Raw genomic sequence first — 16,921 nt, forward strand, 5'->3', positions numbered from 1 at the left:
CTGAAGCCTTGAACGTGGGCTTGGCCTTGAGGAAGTCATCAACACCCTGGCTAGTGAGGGTGCGGTACTGCTCCAGGATGATGGTGTCTGAACTTGTGCACCAAGTCAGAGGCCCTGCAGAAGCATTGCTCCTCAGGAATGAGGTAGTACAGGAAGTCCGTGCACAGACAGATCTGCTGGTGCCGTTACACTATGAGGGCACTGAGCTCCAAGATGGCGGCAACATATTCACTGGCATTCCTGCAGGGTGAGGCTGGGGAGAGGAAGCAGCTCCACAACACATATGAAACCCTGGAAGTCCTTCCCAGCCAAAATCTCTGGACCACACTACTTCCAGAAATGGGTGCCCTCTGAGCACACTTGTCTCTCTGTCTCCCACTCCGAGTTCCCTCATGGCTCCACATGCCCCAGTCTGGACCAGGACTTTGAGCCCAGCAGGTGTTCAGTCCATGGTGTTGACTGCTCCCTGGGCCAGGAGAGCCCTTGCTGGCTCTGTGACTCCTCCTGTGGAACCACTGCCTCTGCCTTGGGACCTCCCAATTCCCATGGGAAGACTCCAAGGCTGTGGATTGCCCCACCTGCCCAGGGATCCTCCAACCCCATAGGCCTTACTTGATGCCTTAGCCTTCCCAGAACATGACGTGCTTCTCAGAAGGTGACTTATTTCCAATGCCATCTGTGGACGTTTCCTGGGGACCTCTTGCTGTTCTCCTTTATAATCTTTAGGTCAGGGCCAAGAGGAGAAACCAGACCAACCTCAGAATAAAGAAAAGGCTCACTGCCACAAATGGCAACCACCAAACAGTCAGCAGTGCTTCTGGAAGGAAGGAGGCTTCATTCTGCACAAAGCTCCTTGTTTGGCTTCTTTCTGAATCCGGGGAGGGGTAGGTACCAAGCCCAGCTTACCTGTGGTGCCTGTGCCTAGGATGTACAATGGGCCCCTGTTCCCACTGCAGGGTTGACGTTCCCTCCAGCTGGAGACCTGGGCTCCTGACACCGCCTGGCCTGTTTGTCCTGTGTTGGATGAGGGTGGAAAGGCTGTACCTGGTATTTCCCTAGGCCCTTGGTTTCCACCATCTAGACATCCAGCAGGAGTGGCCATGCCCAGCCCCACACCTGAAAGGGAACTCCCTCACAGAGCAGCCGGGACATCTACGGATGGAAGAGTGCTCGGTGTGACAGGCCACAGGGGTCCCCGGGGAGAGAGCTTGGTGAGACAGGCCACAGGGGTCCCCGGGGAGAGAGCTCGGTGAGACAGGCCACAGGGGTCCCCAGGGAGGATCGGGGGTGGAGGATTCTGGAGGTTTCCAGCCTTGGGCTCTGTGGTTCCTCAAAGAGGTTAGGTCCACCTAGTACCAGGCCTCCCCTCCCATGATTCAAAGAATGGATGAGTGTTCAACATCAGGAACTCTGATCTGGACCTGTTTTTTCATTTACATCACCAAGCGACAACCCCAGCCCCTGAGCTAGGGATGGTCCAAGCTCTGGGATGAAATTCTCCTCCAGCAATGTGATGCTTACCGGGACAGGTAGAAAAGCTGGTGACCAGCCTGCTGTCCTCTGGGTAAGGACAGTGTGCCACCCACCCTCTGAGAGGCAGCTGGTGCCAGGCCACAGCACTGGGTGCCTGTACCCCTGGCTCTGCAGACACTGGTCATGGAGGTCCCTCCCTTTCCCCATTACCTTCTTGCTGCTCCTAGATTTCTCGTAGTCAGTAAGCACTTTGAGTCATTTTTCTGTGCATCCGATTTTACACGTTTGCTCTCAGATGACAGGCGATAAAGTATGCTGAGCTGCCAGGATTCCTGGAGGGGACCTTGGATGCGAGTCTTGGGCTTCAGGGCCCTGATGGCACTGAATCAGAAGGAGCCAGGGAAGGACAAACATTGGGGCTGAACCCCTAAGACCCAATGGCCATTGGTGGCCTGGCCTTATAGTCCCAAGACACCCTGTCCTCAGGTCAGAGACACCATGGGCTTTGGTCAGGTCCCAGCCTCCCAGTAGTGTCCTGGCACTAGCAGGTGCTGACCCCTGAGCCACAACTGCAGTTCTGGGTTTGGGGTTTGGTAAAACCACCTCAAGGACAGAGTCCTGGGGTCAGATTTGGCAGGAACCATGGTGCCTCCCAGAGATGGTGTGTCACTCCCACTTGCCATGAAATGTGCACACAGGCTGTCCCCCTGTCCATCCCATCCTGCTGGATAGGATGGAGGAACTCAGGGAACAGGCAAGGTGGGCAGCTGTGGTGCAGGGAGAGGCAAGAACATGCTGGGAGGTCAGGGCTGTGGAGGCATCAGGTGGGGTGGGCTCCAGGTGCACCTTCAGTGCACTGGGCATGTCTCAGACCAGGCTTCCCGGACCCTGGATGTGTGATGTGGTCACTCACTGGGGGACTGCTGTCAGGTCCCAGCCACCCGCCCTGGGCAGCACTGCCTCATCTCAGGACTGGCCTTTCTGAGTCCTAAGACAAGACAGTGCTGCCCAGGCCTGACAGACTGGAAGGACCTGTTAAGTCCTCCATCCCTAGACCAGCCTCCCAACAGCAGGGACAGTCTCTTATCTTCACCTTCAGGGCACTGACTGATCCATCTCACTCTAAGGCAACCAAGGCGGAGCTGAGGACCTGCACCAGGCTGGAAGCCAGTCCCCTCCCCAAATGGGCCTGAGGGAAGCCCATCCCTGACCCAATCTGCCACAAGTTTCAGCCCAGGAGACACATAGGGAAGGGAGGATGGGGCCTCCCTGCTGGCTGACCCTGGAAAAGTGGGATCTGGGAGAAGAGGGAGCACAAGGCTGGCAGGGGATGCTCCAGGCCCATGGAGAGCTCAGGCTGCACCATGGGGCTGCCCCTCCTAGGCTGGAGGCTGTGCCCTCTACAGGATCTGAGAAAGTCCAGTCCTGACAGTCCTGACATGGGACAGCACTGCCCAGGATGGTTAGCCGGGGCCTGAGAGCAGTCCCCGAGGGAGTGACCATATCACCTGGCTGGGGTTCAGGGAGCCTGGGGTGAGACCCACCCACTGCACTGAGGGTGTACCTGGAGCCCACCCCACTTGACCCCTCACAGCCCTCACAGGATCTGACCTCCCAGCATGCACCTGCGTCTCCCTGCACCCCAGCTGCCCACACTGCCTGTTCCCTGGCTTCCTCCATCCTGTGCAGCCCATAGACTGTGACCATCTCTCCGGCCACTCTGGCCCTTTCTTTACCTTTGTCCTGTTAGAATCTCTGAGCAAGATCTCCCAGGTCCATCCACACACCTGCTTTGTCCACTTTTGACTGGGCCGTTGGGCACCACTGGGCCATCCCAGCTGTCCACAGGGCCCTTGATAACGCACAATACACCTGGCTTCTCCAAGCAGTGCTCAGCAGTCCCCACTGACCAGGTTCCTGCTGACCAGACTCCACACATCAGGTCTTCCCTGACCACACCCTCACTGATTAGACCCCCCATCACCAGGCCCCACTAACCATGCCCCCGCTACCAGTCACACAATGACCAGGACTCCACTGACCAGACCTCACTGACAAGGCCTCACGGACCAGGTCGTTACTGACAAGGCCTCCATGACAAGGCCTCACTGACCGGGTCCTTACTGACCAGGCCTCACTGACAAGGTCCTTACTGACCAGGCCTCCCTGACAAGGACTCACTGACCAGGTCCTTACTGACAAGTCCTCACTGACCAGGTCCTTACTGACAAGGCCTCCCTGACAAGGACTCACTGACCAGGTCCTTACTGACAAGTCCTCACTGACCAGGTCCTTACTGACAAGGCCTCCCTGACAAGGACTCACTGACCAGGTCCTTACTGACAAGTCCTCACTGACCAGGCCTCACTGACCAGGTCCTTACTGACCAGGCCTCACTGACCAGGTCCTTACTGACAAGGCCTCCCTGACAAGGCCTCACTGACCAGGTCTCATTGACCAGGTCCTTACTGACCAGGCCTCACTGACCAGGTCCTTACTGACCAGGCCTCACTGACAAGGTCCTTACTGACAAGGCCTCACTGACCAGGTCCTTACTGACAAGTTCTCATTGACTAGGTCATTAGCGACAAGGCCTCACTTATCAGGTTCCACTGATCATGACCCCACTGCCTGACCCCACAGATGAGGCCCCACTGACCAGGCCTCCAGGGAACAGGCTGCCACTGATCAGGCCCCTCCTAACCAGGCCTGAGGTGACCAGATGCCCCTGATTGGGACCCTAATAAGTAGGCCCCATGGAACAGGCACCGACTGCTCAGGTCCCTGATGACCAGGTCACCCCGTAGACCAGTGCTACAAAAGTCACCACTGACCAAGTCCTCTCTGACCAGGTCCCCTCTGATTAGATTCCACTGACCAGGTTGCCCTGACCAGGGCCCCACTGGCAAGGGCCTCACTGATGAGGACACACCCACCAGGCCCTGCTGACTAGGTCCCATGTGACCAGTCCTCCACTGAATAGCACCCCTTGACCTGCTCACAAGTGACCCAGCCCATGCTGACCAGGCTACCACTAAGCCCCAGCTAACCAGGTCTCCACTGGTCAAGCCCCACAGCCCAGGTTTGCACTGACCAGACACCAAACAACTGGCTGCCAATACGTCCCCACTCACCAAAACCCCCACCACTAGATCCCCCTGAGACCCTCTCTAAGCAGACCCCTGCTGACCACGCTGCCACTAAATAAGCCTCGCTGACCAAGTCCCAACTGACTAGGTCCACTGAGCAGGTGCACGCTGATCAGGGCCCTCCTAACCACACCAGAAGGCCGAGTAGCAATGAAGTGTTTCATATGGCAGAAGTAGGAGCAAGACAGAGAGAGGAAAGAGGTGCCACAGCCCATTATACAACCGAATCACATGACAACTCACTATCAGGAGATCAGCACCAAGAAGATTAACCATTGGTGAAGGATCCACCACACACACCACTGCCTACTGTTTCCAGGCAGAAGCCTCCTGCAGAGGCAGAGCCTTTTGGGAAACTTCTACTATGGCAGTGCGGAAGGAAAATATGGGCTTGGAGCCCCCACACAGGAGGCCACCATCTTCCAGACCCCAGACTCATAAGCCCACTAACAGCCTGCACCCTCAGTATAGAAAAGCTACAGGCACTCAACACCAGCTCAGCCCATGAGAGCAGCCATGGGGGCTAAAGCCTGCAAAGCCAGCACTGCCCTAGTAGAGGTTTTCCATGAGGCTGTGCCTCTGCAGCAGGCTACTCCCCCTTCCTATACCCACCATCCTCTCACCACCCTACTGACAACCCACTCCTACTGACACTACCCACATTTTTTCCTTCCAACCCTAACCCCGTTCCATCCACGATTAAATCACCTACCGCCAGGCCCCATCTCCAACATTCAGGACTACAATTCACATGAGATTTTGTAGGGAAACACAGCCAGTCCATATTATTCTGACCCCGACCCCTCCGAATCTCATGTCCTCACAGAGCAAAATACAATCATACCTTTTCAAAAGTTGCCAAAAGTCTTAACTCATTCCAGCATTAACTCAAATGTAAAAAGTGCAATGTCTCATCTGAGACAAGCCTGCAGTCTTATTTGCCTATGAGTCCCTGAATTTAAAAGGGCATTCTTTTCTTTCAAGATACAAGATGGTACACTCATTGGGTAAGCTTTCTCAATCCAACGGGAAGAAATTTCCCAGCAAAATAACACAGATGGGACCACAGGCCCAATGCAAGTCCAAAACCCAAGAGGCCAGTATCCATTCAGTCTCACAGCTCCAAAATCATGAAGATAACTCATTATCACAAGGACACAAATAAGGAGATTGTGTTTAATCATTTGTGAAGGATCCACCTGCCACCATCATTTTTCACCCCTCACCCCCAACATAATCCCCCCATTCTCCCTATCCCCCACCTTCCAACCCCCACTCTCCACCATGATTAAATCATCTTCCACCAGGCCCCACCTTTAACATTCCCCATTACAATTCCACACGACTTTTGGTAGGGACACAGAGCCAAATTTATTATTCTGTCCTTGGCCCAAATCTCATGTCTGACTTGTTTTTCTAAGACCACCAGAGCGGGCGCAAAGGAACCAGCGACTAGGCAAGGGTAGGAGCAAAACTGCAGGTTTATTTTGGTCACCTAGCTTCAGGGGAAGAAGGTGGGTAAGGAGAGGTCTGTTGGCCTCCGGCGAAAGAGGCCCACAGAGTTCTCCATGGTGCTCTCGGACGGAGTTCCGACAGTCCCGACCGCAGTGGGGAAGCTGGGAAGTCCGTGCGTGGCACTGGTCCGGAGTGGCTTTTCTGGGAGTGGGAGGGCGATAGGCAGGGCATGGGCGTGTCCGGGGGCATTCCGCAGGTGCGACCAGGTAAATCTTGGTCTCTTCAGATTGACGTCACCTGGCGCATGCCCAGTTGGTCTGCACCTTCCCGGGCGTCGGCTGCATTTTCGCGCGCGCGGGAAAAGTTGGGGGGGGATGAAGAACCCGGAAGTGCGCCATCTTGCCTCCGTTCGTCCAAACAATGTCCTTCTCACATTGCCAACTACAATGATACCTTCCCTACAATCCCCCAAAGTCTTATATCATTTCATCATTTATACAAATGTTCAAAGCTTAAAGTCTCATCCAACACAAGGCTGCAGACCCTTAGACTCATGAACCTCTGAAATATAAGCAAGTTAACTACTTCCAAGGTACAATGCTTATACAGGCAATGGGTAAGCATTCCCAGCCAAAAGGAATAATTGTGCCAGTAAGAACAAAACACAGAAAGGACTTACAGGCCCCTGAAACTCCAAACCCAGAAGGCCAGTCATTCAATCCTACAACTCCAACATTATCCTTTTTGAAACCTTGTCCCACATCCAGGGCACACGGAGGTAAGGGCTGGGCTCCCAAGGCCTCGGGCAGCTCTGCACCTGTGGCTTTGCAGGGTTTACACCCCAGGGCTGCCTTCATGGGCTGGGCTGGTGTTGAGTGCCTGTAGCTTTTCCCCACGGACCGTACAAGCTGTTGCGGGGTCTATGAATCTGGGGTCTTCATGATGGTGGCCTCCAGTGTGGGGGCTCCAACTCTGTATTTTCCTTCTGCACTGCCCTGGTAGAGGTTTCTTATGAGATTCTGCCTTTTTGGAAGGCTTTTGCCTGGACACCCAGACATTTCCATACATCCTCCAAAATCTATACAGAGGCTCCCAAGCCTCTAGTCTCATGCTCCATCCAACCAGTGGCTTAACACTATGAGGAAGTTCATGAGAACTCACTGTCACGAGGTCAGCATCAAGAAGATGGTGCTTAATCACTGGTGAAGGATCCGCTCCCCAACCCACCTCCACCCCCTACTGTTTCCAGGCAGAAGCCTGAGGCAGAGGCAGAGCCTCTTGGAAAACCCGTACTATGGCAGTGCAGAAGAAAAACATGGGCTTGGAACCCCTATGCAGGAGGCCATCATCCTCCAAAACCAGATTTATAGCCCCACCAACAGCTCGCACCTTCAGTATGGAAAAACTACTGGCACTCAACATCAGCCCAGCCCATGAGAGCAGCCGTGGGGCTACACCCTGCAAAGCCACAGGTGCACTGTCCTAGTAGAGGTTTTGCATGAGCCTCTGCCTCTGCAGCAGGCTACTCCTCCTTCCTACTACCCCCACCCTCCCACCACCCTACAGCCAGCTTACTCCTCACCACCCTACCCACCCCTTTTTCCCTCCAACCCCACCCCCTCCCATCCATGATTAAATCACCTCCCACCAGGCTCCACCTCCAACATTTGGGATTGCAATTCCACATGAGTTTTTCTAGAGAAATATAGCCAAACCATATCATTCTGCCCTGGACCTCCTCCCCCTGAATCTCATGTCATTCTCACAGAGTAAAATACAGTCATGCCTTTTCAAATGTTTCCAAAAGCCTTAACTCGTACCAGCATTAACTCAAATGTAAAAAGTTCAAAGTCTTATCTGATACAAGGCTACAGTCTCTTCTGCCTGTGAGTTCCTGAATTTCAAATGGAGTTCTTTTAAGGTACAATGATGGTACAGACATTGGGTAAGCTTTCTCAATCCAAAGGGAAGAAATTTCCCAGAAAAATAATACAAATGGGACCACAGGCCCAATGCACATCCAAAACCCAGCAGGCCAGTATTCATTGAATCTCAAAGCCCCTAAATCATGAAGCAAACTTTCAGAAGGACAGCATTAAAAAGATGATATTTAACCATTTGTGAAGGATCTGCCTTCCACCCCTGCCTTTCCCCCGAACCCCACCACAATCCCCACAATGCTCCTCACCACCCTACCTTCCAACCTCCACCCTCCACCATGATTAAATCACCATCCACCAGTCCCCACATTTAACTTTTCCCGTTACAATTCCACAGGAGTTTTGGTAGCGACACAGAGCCAAATCATATAATTCTGTCCCTGGTCTCCCAAATCTCCTGTCTTTCTCACACTGCAAAATACAATGATGCCTTCCCTACAGTCCCCCAAATCTTAAATAATTCCAGCATTTACTCAAATGTCCAAAGCCCAAAGTCTCATCTGAGACAAGGCTACAGTCCTTTCTGCCCCTGAGTTTCTGAATTATAAAGCAAGTTAACTACTTCCAAGGTACAATGATTGTACAGCCAATGGGTAAGCATTCCAGGCAATAGAAAAAAAAAATTGCCAGAAAGAAAAACAAAACACATGGGATTCACAGGATATGTGGACATCCATTACCCAGGAGGCCAGTTACTCAATCCGACAGCTCCAAAATCATCCTTTCTGAATCCTTGTCCCACATCCAGGGCACAGGGATGTGGAGGCTGGGCTCCCAAGGCCTTGGGCAGATCTGCGCCTGTGGCTTTACAGCGTTCAGCACCCAAGGCTGCCTCTCATGGACAGGGCTGAGGTTGAGTGCCCGTGGCTTTTCCACACTCAGGGTGCAAGCTGGTGGTGGGTCTATGAATCTGGGGTTTGGAGAATGGAGCCTCCCTGTGTGGGGGCTTCAACCCTCTATGTCCCTTCTTTGCTGCCCTAGTAGAGGTTTTCTATGAGGGTCTGGCTCTTGGAAAGGCTCCTGCCTGCACACCCAGGTTTTTCTGTACATCCTCTGGAGTCTAGACGGAGGCTCCCGAGCCTCTGGTCTCTTGCTCTGTGCACCTGATGGCTTAACACTATGTGGAAGCCATCAAGGCTTGGAACCACCTCTGAAGCAGTGACCCAAGCTCTATCTGTGCATCTTTTAGTCATGGCTGGAGCTCCAGCTGCAGGGATGAAGGCAGCCGTGTCCTTATGATGCACACAGAAGTGGGGCCATGCAGCTGGCCCAGGAAACCATTAGTCTCTGCTAGGCCCCAGGACCTGTGACAGCAAGGGCCACTGCAAAGGTCTCTGAAATGCCTTCAAGGCCTTTTACCCTTTGTCTTGGCTGCTTGCACTAAGCTCCTTTTTATGCAAATACCCTGAACCTTCTTGAATTTTCCCCATTAGCTATTTTCTATTTTATTAGCTATTAGCTGTTAGCTATCCTATTTTCAAAAAGAAAATAGCTTTTCTTTTTGACCACTTGGCCAGGCTGCAATTTTCCAAACTTTCGAGCTCCGCTTCTCATTTAAATAGAAGTTCCAACTTGAGGTCATTCCTTAGGCTCATACATAACACAGGCTGTTCGATGCAGACAGGACACCTCTTGAGCTATGCTGCCTAGATGTTTATTCCACAAGATATATCCTAAATCATCACCCCCAAGTTCATAGTTTCACAGATCTCCAGGTCAGGGTCACTGTGCAGCCACGTTCTCTGTTAGGCCAATCAAATGGAACCCTGGCTCTTGTTCACAGGAAATTCCTCATTTTCATCTGAGACCTTTTAAGTCTGGCTTTCACTGTCCATCCTTCTGTCAGCCTTCTCATCACAAGCATTTCACAATTCTCTACAGTGCTCCAAACTTTTCCTCACCTTGCTGTCTTCTAAGTTCTCCCAATTCTCACGACCTCTGTCTTTTATCCACTTCTGAACCTGCTTCTACACCATCAGCTATCTTTGTCACAGCCTGGCAATGTGGTAAAAGAAAAGTCCAATTTCAAGGAAAAAATTCACGCAGGCTTCAGATATTTGCATGAAAAGAAGCTGAGCACCGATTGCCAAGACAATGGGGAAAAGACCCTGAAGGCATTTCATGGCTTGAGTTCACCGTACTAACTGTCTGCATGATCATAAAGAAAGTTGAATTGGCTCACGGTTCTGCAGGCTGCAAAGGAAACAGTGGCTTCTGCTTCTGGGAAGACTCAGGTGCTTCCTGATCATACCAGAAGGCCAAGGGGCAAGATGTTTCACGTGGCAGGAGAAGGAGCAGACTGAGAGGAAAAAGGTGCCACACCTTGCTATAAAACCAGATCTCATGAGAACTCACTATCACAAGGTCAGCATCAAGAAGACAGTGCTTAACCATTGGTGAAGGCTTCCACCCTGGAAAACCACCTCCCACTGTTTCCAGGAAGAAGCATGCTACAGAGGCAGAGCCTCTTGGGAAACCTCTGCTAGGGCACTGCAGAAGGAAAATACAGGCTTGCAGGCCCCATGCAGAGGGCCACCACCCTCCGGACCCCAGGCCCACCCTAGCAGAAGTGGCTGGTTGCTCTTGAGCCACCTTGGCTTTGCCTGCAATGCACAGGCCCCAGCTACTGACACACTGCTCCGAGTGAGCTTGTTCTGCCTTTTCCTAAATTCTAAGTCTGGCCAGGGACACAGAAGGCCGAGTACCCTGGGTGGTAATCCTGCCCACTTTCTGCACTTTAACATAAAGTCCTCCTCAAGACGGCCTGTGGTCTGCCTTTTGGCAACCAACAAGACCGCAGTGCCATAGTAGCCCTGAGGCATGGACTGGAGCACCAAAGGCAGCGCACACCCTGCTCCTGAGCCTGCTGCTTTATTTTCTGTGTGGCTCCATTTGTAGCACGGTTGTTGCACTGAGGCTTCTACATGCTGGGCAAGGCCAAGCTGGCTCAAAGAGCAACCAGCCACTTCTGCAAGGGTGTGCCAACAGAAGACAGACCAGCCACCAACATCACTTGCTGCAGGACATGGGACATCAGTTCTCCTACGCTAAAGGTAAGGCCACAGTGCCATCTGCTTTTCCTCAGGCCTCTGCTCCATCAGCCATGAGGTGGCAGCCACTCATGCTGTGTGAACCTGGCCATACCTGCTTCCTTGAGTGGGGGAGGTTAGTGGCTGGTCCACCGGCTCCTGGCACACCCTTGCAGAAGAGGCTGGTTGCTCTTTGAGCCAGCTTGGCCTTGCCTGGCATGCACAGGCACAAGGTACTGACACGCTGCTCTGAGTGAGCCTGTGCGGCCATGGGCCAAATTCTAAGTCAGGCCACGGCCACAGAAGTTGAGTCCCCCAGGTGGTAATTCTGGCGACTTTCTGCACTTGAACATAAAGTCTTCCTCAAGACGGCCTGTGGTCTGCCTCTTGGCAACCAAGAAACCCGAAGTGCCATATTAGCCCTGAGGCATGGATTGGAGCCCCAAAGGCAGCGCACACCCTGCTCCTGAGTCTGCTGTTCATTTCCTCTGTGGCTTCATTTGTAGCACGGTTGTTGCACTGAGGCTTGTGCATGCCAGGAAAGGCCAACCTGGCTCAAAGAGCAACCAGCCACTTCTGCAAGGGTGTGCAAAGAGTCAGTGGATGAGCCACCAACCTCACTCGCTGCAAGTCGAGGTACATCACTTCTACCCTACAGGTAGAGCCCCAGTGCTATCTGCTTTACCTGAGGCCTCTGTTACCTCAGCCATCAGGAGGAAGTCACTCAGGTTATAGGAACCTCGCCATCCCTGCTTCCTTGACTGGGTGAGGGTGGTGGCTGGTCCAACTGCTCTAGGAACACCCTTGCAGAGGTGGCTCATTGCTCCAAGAATCAGCTTAGCCTTACGTGGCAAGCACAGGCCCCAGCTAACTACACGGTGCTCCGAGTCAGCTTGTCCTGCCTTGGCCCAAATTCTAAGTCTGGCCAGGGCCACAGAAGGCCGAGCCTCCTGGGTGGTAATCCTGCCCGCTTTCTCCACTTGAACAAAAAGTCCTCCTCAAAACGGCCTGTGGTCTGCATCTTTGCAATCAAGAAGGCTGTAGTGCCATAGAAGCCCTGAGGCATGAACTGGAGACCAAAAGGCAACACTCACCCTGCTCCTGAGCCGGTGCTCGTTTCCTCCATATGGCTCCATGTGTAGCATGGTTGTTGCACTGAGGCTTCTGCATCCGGGCAAGGCCAAGCAAGCTCAAAGAGCAACCAGCCACCTCTGCAAGGGTGTGCCAGGAGCAGGTGGACCAGCCACCAAACTCACTCACTGATGGACATGGTACATCAGTTCTTCTACCCTAAAGGTAGGGCGAGAGGCAGACCACAGGCCGTCTTGAGGAGGACTTTATGCTCAAGTGCAGAAAGCAGGCAGGATTACCACCCAAGGGACTCGGCCTTCCGTCGCCCACAGTGCCACACGAGCCCTGAGGCATGCACCGGTGCCATCTGCTTTATACAAAAATTAAGACAGATTAAACACTTCAACGTGCCACCTGCATTTCCTCAGGCCTCTGTTCCATCAGCCATTAGGTGGCAGCCACTCAGACTGTGGGAATCTCAACATCCCTGCGTCCTTGAGTGGGTGAGGTTGCTGGCTGGCCCACCTGCTCCAGGCACACCATTGCAGAGGTGTCTGGTTGCTATTTGAGCCAGCTTAGCCTTGCCTGGCATGCACAGGCCCCAGTAACTTACAGGCTGCTCTGAGTCAGCTTGTCCCAAATTCTACGTCTGGCCAGGACCACAGAAGGCCAACTCCCCTGAGTGGTAATCCTGCCTGCTTTCTGCACTTGAATGCAAAGTCCTACTCAAGATGGCCTGTGGTCTGCCTCTTGGCAACCAACAAGCACACACTGCCACATGAGCCCTGAGGCACTGACTGGAGCCCCAAAGGCAGCACACACCCTGCTCCTGAGCCTGCTGCTCGTTTTCTCTACGTGGCTCCATTTGTAGCACAGTTGCTGCACTGAGGCTTCTGCATGCCAGGCAGGGCCAAGTTGCCTCAAAGAGCAACCAGCCACTTCTGCAAGCGTGTGCCAGGAGTCGGTGGATGAGTCAACAACCTCATGTGCTTCCAGTCGGGGTACATCAGTTCTTCTACCCTACAGGTAGGGCCCCAGTGCTATCTGCTTTTCCTGAGGACTCTGCTAAATCAGTCATCAGGAGGCAGCCCCCAGGCTGTAGGAACCTGGCAATCCCTGCTTCCTTGACTGGGTGAGGTTGGTGGCTGCCCACCTGCTCCAGGCGCACCCTTGCAGAGGTGGCTGGTTGCTCTTTGAGCCAACTTGGACTTGCCTGACATGCACAGGCCCCGGCTACCTACACGCTGCACAGAGTCAGCTTGACCTGCCTTGGCCGAAATTCCAACTCTGGCCAAGGCCACAGAAGGCCAAGTCCCTGGGGTGGTAATCCTGGCTGCTTTCTGCACTTGAACGTAAAGTCCTCCTCAAGACGGCCTGTGGTCTGCGTCTTGGCAACCAAGAAGCCTGCAGTGTCATAGGAGACCTAAGGAATAAACCGGAACACCAAAGGCAGCACACACCCTGCTCCTGAACCTGTTGCTCACTTCCTCTACATGGTTCCATTTGTACCACGGTTGTTGCACTGAGGTTTGTGCATGCCAGGCAAAGCCAAGCTGGCTCAAAGAGCAACCAGCCACCTCTGCAAGGGTGTGCCAGGAGCCAGTGGAAGAGTGACCAACATCACTCGCTACCGGTTAGGGTACGTCAGTTTTTCTACCCTAGAGGTAGGGTCAAAATACCATCTGCTTTTCCTCAGGTCTCTGCTCCATCAGTCTTTAGGTGGCAGCCACTCAGGTTGTGGGAACCTGGCCATTCCTGCGTCCTTGAGTAGCTGAGGTTGCTGGATGGTGCACCTGCTTCAGGTGCACCCTTGCAGAGGTGGCAGGTTGCGCTTTGAGCCAGCTTGGCCTTGCCTGGCATACACAGGCCTCAGCTACTTACACGATGCTCCAAATCAGCTTGTCCCAAAGTCTATGTCTGCCCAGAGCCACAGAAGGCCAAGTCCCCTGGGGTGGTAATCCTGGCTGCTTTCTGCACTTGAACGTAAAGTCCTCCTCAAGACGGCCTGTGGTCTGCGTCTTGGCAACCAAGAAGCCTGCAGTGTCATAGGAGACCTAAGGAATAAACCGGAACACCAAAGGCAGCACACACCCTGCTCCTGAACCTGTTGCTCACTTCCTCTACATGGTTCCATTTGTACCACGGTTGTTGCACTGAGGTTTGTGCATGCCAGGCAAAGCCAAGCTGGCTCAAAGAGCAACCAGCCACCTCTGCAAGGGTGTGCCAGGAGCCAGTGGAAGAGTGACCAACATCACTCGCTACCGGTTAGGGTACGTCAGTTTTTCTACCCTAGAGGTAGGGTCAAAATACCATCTGCTTTTCCTCAGGTCTCTGCTCCATCAGTCTTTAGGTGGCAGCCACTCAGGTTGTGGGAACCTGGCCATTCCTGCGTCCTTGAGTAGCTGAGGTTGCTGGATGGTGCACCTGCTTCAGGTGCACCCTTGCAGAGGTGGCAGGTTGCGCTTTGAGCCAGCTTGGCCTTGCCTGGCATACACAGGCCTCAGCTACTTACACGATGCTCCAAATCAGCTTGTCCCAAAGTCTATGTCTGCCCAGAGCCACAGAAGGCCAAGTCCCCTGGGTGGTAATCCTGACCACTTTCTGCACTTGAACATAAAGTCCTCCTCAGGACGGCCTGTGGTCCGCCTCTTGGCAACCAACAAGCCTGCACTTCCACAGGCGCCCTGAGACGTGAAATGGAACCCAAAAGGCAGCGCACACCCTGCTCCTCAGCCTGCTGCTCATTTCCTCTATATGGTTCCATTTGTAGCACGGTAGTTGCACTGTGGCTTGTGCATGTCAGGCAAGGCCAAGCAAGCTCAAACAGCAACCAGCCACCTCTGCAAGGGTGTGCCAGGAGCAGATGGAGCAGCCACCAACCACACTCGCTGATGGACATGGTACATCAGTTCTTCTACCCTAAAGGTAGGGCTGAGAGGTAGACCACGGGCCATCTTGAGGAGGACTTTATGTTCAAGTGCAGAAAGCAGGCAGGATTACCACCCAGTGGACTCGGCCTTCCGTGGCCTACAGTGCCACATGAGCCCTGAGGCATGAACTGGTGCCATCTCCTTTATACAAAAATTAAGACGGATTAAACAGTTCAACATGCAATCTGCCTTTTTTCAGGCCTCTGCTCCATCAGTCATTAGGTGGAAGCCACTCAGCCTGTGTGAATCTGGCCATCCCTGCGTCCTTGAGTAGCTGAGGCTGCTGGATGGTGAACCTGCTCCAGGTGCACCCTTGCAGAGGTGGCTGATTGCTCTTTGAACCAGCTTGGCCTTGCCTGGCATGCACAGGCCCCAGCTACTTACACGCTCCTCTGAATCAGCTTTTCCCAGAGTCTAAGTCTGGCCAGGGCCACAGAAGGCCGAGTCCCCTGGGTGGTAATCCTGCCTGCTTTCTGCACTTGAACATAAAGCCCTTCTCAAGATGGCCTGCGGTCCGCCTCTTGGCAACCAACAGGCACGCATTGCTGTACGAGGCCTGAGGCACTGACTGGAGCCCCAAAGGCAGTGCACACCTTGCTCCTGAGCCTGCTGCTCGTTTCCTCCACATGGCTCCATTTGTAGCACGGTAGTTGCACTGAAGCTTGTGCATGCCAGGCAAGGCCGAGCTGGCTCAAAGAGCAACCAGCCACCTCTGCAAGGGTGTGCCAGGAGCAGGTAGATCAGCTACCAACCTCACTTGCTGATGGACATGGTACATCAGTTCTTCTACCCGAAAGGTAGGGCCGAGAGGTAGACCACAGGCTGTCTTGAGGAGGACTTTATGTTCAAATGCAGAAAGCAGGCAGGATTACCACCCAGTGGACTCGGCCTTCTGTGGCTACAGTGCCACACGAGCCCTGAGGCTTGGACTGGTGCCATCTCCTTTATACAAAAATTAACTTAAGATGGATTAAACAGTTCAACGTGCCATCTGTGTTTCTTCAGGCCACTGCTCCATCAGTCATTAGGTGGAAGCCACTCAGTCTGTGGGAACCTGGCCATGAATAGCTGAGGTTGCTGGCTGGCCCACCTGCTCCAGGTGCACTCTTGCAGAGGTGACTAGTTGCGCTTTGAGCCGGCTTGGCCTTGCCTGGCATGCACAGGCCCCAGCTACTTATACCCTACTCCAAATTAGCTTGTCCCGAAGTCTGAGTCTGGCCAGGACCACAGAAGGCCGAGTCCCCTGGGTGGTAACCCTGCCTGCTTTCTGCACTTGAACATAAAGTCCTCCTCAAGACGGCCTGTGGTCTGACTCTTGGCAACCAAGAAGCCTGCACTTCCATAGGAGCCCTGAGACATGGAATGGAACCCAAAAGGCAGCGCACACCTGCTCCTCAGCCTGCTGCTCGTTTCCTCTATATGGTTCCATTTGTAGCACGGTAGTTGCACTGACGCTTGTGTGTGTCAGGCAAGGCCAAGCAAGCTCAAAGAGCAACCAGCCACCTCTGCAAGGGTGTGCCAGGAGCAGATGGAGCAGCCACCAACCTCATTCACTGATGGACATGGTACATCAGTTCTTCTACCCTAAAGGTAGGGCCGAGAGGTAGACCACAGGCCGTCTTGAGGACAATTTCATGTTCAAGTGCAGAAAGCAGGCAGGATTACCACCCAGGGGACTCGGCCTTCTGTGGCTACAGTGCCACACGAGCCCTGAGGCATGAACTGGTGCCATCTCCTTTATACAAAAATTAACTTAAGATGGATTAAACAGTTCAACATGCAGTCTGCTTTTCCTCAGGCCTCTGCTCCTTCAGCCATTAGGTGGCAGCCACTCAGGTTGTGGGAACCAGGCCATCCCTGCGTCCTTCAGTAGC

At 53.5% G+C, this 16,921-nt stretch overlaps 1 protein-coding gene across 3 annotated transcripts in view; it reads right to left on the reverse strand.

Moving 5' to 3' along the window:
• Positions 1-8: 8 nt before the first annotated feature.
• LOC117095186 (POTE ankyrin domain family member I) overlaps positions 9-16,921 on the reverse strand; it is a 58,745-nt gene continuing 41,832 nt past the window's right edge. For 2 of the 3 annotated variants that reach the window (XM_033231921.1, XM_033231918.1), the window contains one exon: positions 9-720. The gene's annotated coding sequence lies outside the window, so the exon portion shown is untranslated. The remainder of the gene's footprint in view (positions 721-16,921) is intronic. The other variant, XM_033231920.1, reaches the window with a different exon arrangement.

The sequence above is a fragment of the Trachypithecus francoisi genome, unplaced genomic scaffold, assembly GCF_009764315.1.
Source record: "Trachypithecus francoisi isolate TF-2019V2 unplaced genomic scaffold, Tfra_2.0 Lachesis_group13, whole genome shotgun sequence".
NCBI classification, from domain to species: Eukaryota; Metazoa; Chordata; class Mammalia; order Primates; family Cercopithecidae; genus Trachypithecus; species Trachypithecus francoisi.